A 7,393-nucleotide genomic window follows, 5' to 3' on the forward strand; every position below is an offset into this window, starting at 1 on the left:
TTTTTTTTTTAATCCGAAAATATAGCAACAGAATTATTGCACAGAAAAATAATCTTCTCAGAGTGGTTTTTGTTTTCTTGAGACTCTAGAAAGCCTTTTGGTGAGTATTTGGGCTGGAGCAATTACAGTTATGAAGCAATGATAATTTTAAAAAAATGTTTTCTATCACATGTTAAATATTTTAAAAACTCATTTTAATAGCCTAGTTGTGGGATTACATTTTATACTAATTTGCACTTTTGAATAGTATGAAAAAAGGAAATTTGAATTCAAATACTTATCTAAATACTATACGGAAGGCACTGTGCCTTTTTTCTTTTAATGAGCTGAGGTAAAAGCAGCTATAATCAAGAAATGTTCTTAAAAATTGAAAACAATGTGGAGGAGGGGGGATTGTAATCATTGGAAATGAAGAAATTCCAATGGACCATCTCTTTGCTTCAGCTTTCTTGAACTAGTCAGAGCAGTGATTTTCAAGCTGTGTCTGCTGGCCCTCTCCCCTTTGTGTGAGAGCAGTTCTGCGTTGACTGCTTCATATTTTGGGATTCTTCATAAGACTTAATTAGAACAAAGACTTACACTGATAACTACCGACTGAGGGAGAAAATATCTTAGAAGATAGGAAATGGGTAAAACAAATGAATGTATTAGAACTCATGTGTAGGAAGAGGATGAAATATAGGTTTATTATAGATACATTTTTTATGAAAGACAAAGACCTACAGATAAACAGAATATGTAAAGTATTTACTAGCATATTTCTGATACTTTTGTTAATTTCTGTTAATCATTTCTGTCTCCCTTGATTGGAATTTTGTAATTGCTTGGATGAGAGTTTGAGTATCCTCTAAGCAGAACAGATTTTAATACCAATTGAACAGGTTTTATATAGGTACATTAGCATAACTTTGCCATACTGTTTACTTATTAAGCAGTGATGGAACATTATATAATGCATCTCAGTTCTTGACCTGCTAGTTAGAATTACCTTTAAGTTAACAATGAGAGAAATACAAGAGATGTCACACTTAGTGAGAGGAAGCAGAAATGGTAAATAGCTTCTAAGAGGTTCTATGGCCAATATTAATTGTTGGACCACGTTCTGTGATTGTAAGAAAGATTGAGAACAGTGTTCATGGAGATAGTAGGATGTTTGTTTGTTGTTTGTTTTTGCGTTCCAGCTCTGAAAGTAGAACTCTAGTAAATGATCTTGACCTAATGAAGGGTCTGTGCCATTATATGGCATCCCTGGGAACTATCATTATGGTCCTGGAATAGTTCAACAGCTATTGGACTCTTTCAGTTAGGTTTCGGCCTCTCTGCTGCTATGAAAATAGAGAAAAGAAATCACATGATTAAAGTATGGAAGGAGTTTCAGAAACAGTAGGAAGATAATAGGGATCTTTATTGATACCTAAAAGATCACGAAGACATGGGGGAACAATCTGAAAATATTTGTCACAGAAAAAAAGCACAAATCTGTTCTAACCGAGGCTTACATTGTACTCAGCTGAGGAAGGAGCACACCTATAGGAATTATTTTTCACTTGGGACTTTGTGAAGGGGTCTTGCAACAGAGTAGAGGAAAGACCTGCCCGGATGCAAAGTTAAAGCACAGTGAACATAATACCAATATCAATCCAATATAAACTCAGAGGAAATTGGAGAAAAATCTATATACCATATTCAGTCTTTTTCTGTATTTCTAGATCTCAGATCCTAGCATTACATCACAGAAACCAATGGTGCCTTGTAGAGCTGTCATGTTGGCCAGCTCACCTGTGCTACCTCGGGGCTATAAAGAACCAGTCTGAAGTATGCATATCGAATCTGTCAGTGACCAGTGACTCAGATCATAGCTGAAACAAAGATTTTTATTTCTTCATTCAGTTGAATATGGTTTTTCATCACTTCCTTTCAATATAGTTTAGAAAAGGAAATTTCAAAAAGTCACAATTTTTTTTTTTTTTTTACTGTTTAGCCTTTGTTAAAAATTACTTCTCCTTCCATGTATAAGTGCAATCGACTGAAAGTGTTGTTAGTTTTCTGTCCACTACTTCAAAAATCATTTTAAAAAAGAGCAGTATATTAGCTCTAGGTCTTCTCATAAATAAAATGATTATTTTTAAAGCATAAAACTTTATATTTTTAAATATACAAATAGTTAAAATTTATTATCTAATGTACTTAGGGTAATTTCTACTGAATTGTTTCTATTTTTTACATTTTTCAAATTTCCAAATTTTCTTGTATACCTAGCAGTTCATCTTTCATTACTATATAATAGATAAGTTTGCTTATTGGACTTAGAATAATGACTTGTGGGCAAATGACCAATACGTGATACCTAAACATCACTGTTTAATTATTATTGTAGAGCAACTCTCATTACATTACTTATTGATATAAATTACTTCTTGATTGATACCAGAGTTCTAGAAGCACCTGATGGAATCAGAAATTATCTCTGGACTTGAGCTTTTTTCCCTGTGGGGTAAATTTTAGGTTTCCTAGTTAATTTCCAAGGGTTGGCAGAGAAGTTCCAGGGGATTCGTATCACTAAAGGCAGTGATAACATTTCTATTTTTTAAAATCAATAAAATAATTTCAATGCATTTCACATGAAAGCCTCCAAGCTCATGGTGGCGAGTAAAGCCAAGAGCACCTCTGACCCACTGCCCCCGCTGCTAATAACCCAGGTGAACGGTGCTAGCTGCTAAGGTGGTTCTGACCCTGTCACATTTTTTAATTGTGTGATTTATACTTTTATCTGTTAAAGACAGGAAGCATAATGAGTATTTGTTAAAATACATATAACAAACAAATAGAGCAGGTGAAAGTGATAATAATTTAGCAATATGATCTTCAAATGTTAAACAGAAAATATAATTATTATACTTGGTTAGGGTCATCACTTAATGGGAATAAAGCTTACATCCATGTACAGTTTATTTGTAAAAAAATAAACAGCAATGTGAAAACTTTTCATCAGTTGAAAATATAATAAGTATAAGAATAAACCAGTACATCATTGTAAAGCCCTCAATACTTCATTTAATAAAAGCAGTTTTTAATCTGTTTTTCAAGTCAAGTATGTAGTTAAATACCAGTATTCATTTTAATATTTTGTTCACTGAGCATAATGTATTTCATTTTAAAATTTTTTGAAAAGTCATAATGGATTTTTTTTCAAAATTAAAGTACACTGCACACTGTATCACTGGTGATATTTCTCTTTATATATGTATTGTGAATATTATTGATTACAAATCCCTTTATCATAACCCATGGAAATACAAAATGATTATTTAAAAATTTTTCTAAAGGTGTCTGACATTATCAAATACTGAAGCTTAGGGAGTCACATACTTGTGAATAATGATATGTTTGCGAAAAAGATGTTACCAATTCTAGAGAGAACTAAATGGAAAACAGTTTCTCCAGGTAACTTTAAAATATGCCTTATTTCTATTTATATTAAACTTAGGTGTTAGGTTGTAGCCTAAATTTGCCTCATTCAGACTGAGACTGGGCTATTAAAACTCATTTCCAACTAACACACGGCCCTATCAAAACTATGGCATTGCTTCTCGACATATTTTTAAAAATATGTATATAAATTAGTGAAGGGCACTAGCCTCGTCCAAATGGCACGAGAACACGACCAGCATCTCATGATCTTCAAATAATCTGTGAAGATATAATTTAGTCTTCAACGCCTCTCCTTCCGGTATTACCTGCAGTGTCTCTTTCAGCTTGTGTTGATGTCTTTACAAATCCAGACACTGGTTCCTGTACTAGGAAATGATCTTCCACTTTTCCTCCTCGGGGCTCACAGTGAAATTAGCCGTTGGCTAAGAGCACTTACCGGAACCAAAAAGAACACTGGACTTGGGAAACAGCGGGCTGAGTAACGTCTGAGTAGGGTAGAGCTGATGAGATGTTTGGCCACCGCCATCTCAGGCTTCCTTCCTGTACCCAAACTAGGCCCCAACCTTATCAACACAAAGCTCCAGGCAGCTGCTCCCCGGTGACCAGAGTACTGAGATTTAAATCCTTTTGGCCATCCCTGTCCTAAAAGAAAGAAGTGGCACGTTGACTTTCAAACGCATTTGTTTTTCCTACCTAACAAAAATAAATGGGCTTTGCCAGTATTCGTGTCAAATTTTTGGCATTCCCCTTCATTCCCAGCTGTGATTGCTTTTGCATTTGTTTCTTACGAAGGTTGAAGAATATGCCTGATTCAAATTAGTTGTCTGGTTGTACCAAAAATCAATCAGTTGACTATTTCTTGATTATAGTTCCCAAAATAGCAAGTTTATGGAAAAAGGCATGTGGTCATCAATGCTGGGAAAGGAAACGGCCTTCATGTGGCAATAAATCCGAGAGCCGAAGACCCCTGTGAGGGTCAGGCCGCCCCCGTGGCCATCGGTGAAGTCACTCGGCGCAGACGATGTGCCTAGAATCCACTGCGCTTCTCACGAGCCTTTCTCTGGGTGCAAGTCCTACTTAACGAGGCTTTTTGAGTAAGGGAGAAAGTGGGGTTGCAAGTAGAGCCCTGGGAACTGTCCTAACCGGGGGTGCGCTGCTAGGAAATGTATTTAAGTGTGGACATCGAGAGTGGGAGAGTCCAGAGTGCGTTAAGCCTTAGAATGCTGCCAAAGCAGAATCAGAAGCACCTGGGTACCCACCTCTCCCCCTCGCCCCGCTTCTCCTGGCTTTCGACCCCCACTATTCCAGAACCAACGGAAAACAACCAATCTATTGGCAGAGTTCATAGAATAGTTTTCTACCAAATCTGAATTTGATTTTGAAAATCTGATTTATTTTTGCAATTTAGAAAAATAGGAATGCTCAAGAGTCTGCATATCTTAAAATATGAGATTTCTCTGAAATGAGCTAAAGTCCAAAGATAAGAGGAGCCTGAAGGCGAAGAACAAAGGATTTCCCTCCGCGTGCCCGGGAGGCCGGCAGCAGCGGCCCCCTTCCTTGTAGACTGGCTGACTCCAGATGCTATGAGCTGATACGGCCCGAAACCACCCTCCACAAGCAGCCTGTCTGCCCAGGGAGATACGGGACAGGCCACATACCAGTGCTCTGACCTAGAATGAGAGGTAGAGAGGCGCAGAGAGGTGGATGAGTGCTCTGGTTACCCGCTTCTGGGGCTAGCCGAGGAGGGGAAAAGGACGGGCCAAATTGGGGCTGGTGGAGATGGGCGTGCGGGGTCAGCCGTAATCAAATAATCCCCCCAGGTGGAACGAACAGGACTGGGACAATTCCTGTTGCTGTTTTTCTAACTGGTTTTTGGCAGAGGGGTGTCATGGACCCTTTCTGGATATGTGCCACGTCCACGTTTACATTGAAACCCTGTGGGTTCACAGACCTCGTGCGAACCGCATTCAAACTTCAGCCTGGTTGAGGTCCTTGTGCAGAGTCCGGGCTGGGCCTGGTTGGCTCTCCTTCCTCTGCCCTCTCTGTGGCCAGTGCTCCACGGCTGTGGGTCTGGGGGCCATGAGGAAGGCTGGCTGCTCAGTGGAGCAGGCCGGTATGGTGAGGTCTGCTGCTGTCCTCGTGGACAGCTCCTGCCTGGAGACTTGCGAGTGGTCTGCCGAGGCCTCTGCCATCCATCCTGTTGACTGGCACAGCCTGGGGCCTAAGTGTGCTGACAGCCAGGGAGGAAGGAGGCCAGGCTCCAAGCTGCCCACCCCACCACTGCGAGTCTTGGCCCACTGAGCCTCCCAGCTGGTTCACCTTCTCCACTGTAAACATGTGGCCTGCCCAGGCCTCCCCTCTCCCTTCCCACAGAACAGGCTGTAAAGTTACATTCCAACTCCTTTATCTTTGGAGTTTCCTTGAAGCCAGTTTTTGCTTAAGACATTTCATCGTGGGAGAAGGGAAGAGATGGTCCCTCGTCACCCTGCCTTCCTAAGTCTCCTGAGTCCCATCCTTCTGGCAGGACTGGCAGGTTGAGCCTACCTTAAAACTTTGTTCTACCATAAAATTAAAACCTAGCTGTTAAAGATAATTCAAATGTGAACGGTTACAGAGTTCCTATTTGGAGTGACGAAAAGCCTTTGGAAGCAGACAGTGGTGATAGTTGCACAGCATTGTGACTATAATTAATGCCACCTCGAGATGGTGAAAGTTGTCAATTTTATGTTGTCTATTTTACCACAACCCAAAACAATTGTGTTAAAATTTATACAATCTGAACTTAAGCTGACCGACACTGTTTTTCCTTCTAGTTCTCTGCCCGCTGGCCTTGTGGGGAGAAAATTGCTCCACCCTTATAGCATACAAGACCTTCTGCCTCTGGAGAGTCCCCTGAGGCCCAATGGCGGCCGTGTCCCAGCCTGGGAGCTGGAAGGGGTCAAATGCGGCGGCATGTTAAGAGAGGGACTGGGCATGCCCGGGTGGCTGAGCTCGCAGTTAAGGATCAGAGCAGAGGCCTCTGCAGGCTGCCCCCGAGGGCCCCGCTCATGGCCAGAGCTTGTGTATCCTGCGTGACTTATCTCTAGGGCGTCTCCATCCTCGGGCACAGTTCCGGTATAATTTAACTCAGAAAAATATCTTTTTGAAATCTAGAGCCACAAAAATCAAAATAACATAGCCAGGCCCCCATCTCCAGGATTCCTTACTTCCTCCTAATGGGAAACCATTTTTTACCAGTTTTTTTTTATTTTTTTTTATTTCTTTTTTTAATGTACCCTTCCAATGTCTATCTCAGGCACATTTTATATTACCACTTTTTTTCCTTAATTAAAATTCTCAATTCTTAATTTTTCTCTTTTGGGTTCCTTATTCATTGTCATCAGCTCGTGACTCCCCTCAGATGGTGTCCTAGGGGCCGGTCTTGGTGGGAGGGAGTCAGAGGCAAGGGAAGGGTGAGGGGGGCTGGTGAGACCCTCGGAATTCAGGGGCCTGGTGTTTGGAGTCTCCTGATCACGCTGAATAATTTTGGGAGGGACTTTTATGTTTGGAGCAGGAATTCAGAGGACGTTGTAAAGAGGGCCAGGCCTCTTTTAATGTCAGGTTTTATTAGACCCAGAACACAAACCCTCTCCAGGGAGTGGTCCTTTGTTAAGAGTAAGCATGCAGTTCCCAGTTGGGTTGAAAACCTCTGGTCTACGGTGAAGCCCAGCCCAGGAGGATACTGAGATTTTAGGATGGGTTCGAGTACAGCCAGGACCTGGCTCGTACCTGCAGGCCAGCACGGGAGCCCTCCAGGCGATCAAGGGCCCGTGGCCAGGGCCAGGTGAGCCGTGTCATCTTCTGTGGAGTCCTGGAGGGGAAGGCCATCTCAGATGCCCAGTGTCAGCCAGCCACCGAGCCTTTGGATGCGGATGCCTGTGGAGACCAAAACTGTCCTACCCACTGGGTGGAGTAGGCCTGG

The sequence above is a fragment of the Pteropus vampyrus genome, unplaced genomic scaffold, assembly GCF_000151845.1.
Source record: "Pteropus vampyrus isolate Shadow unplaced genomic scaffold, Pvam_2.0 Scaffold65, whole genome shotgun sequence".
Lineage (NCBI taxonomy): Eukaryota > Metazoa > Chordata > Mammalia > Chiroptera > Pteropodidae > Pteropus > Pteropus vampyrus.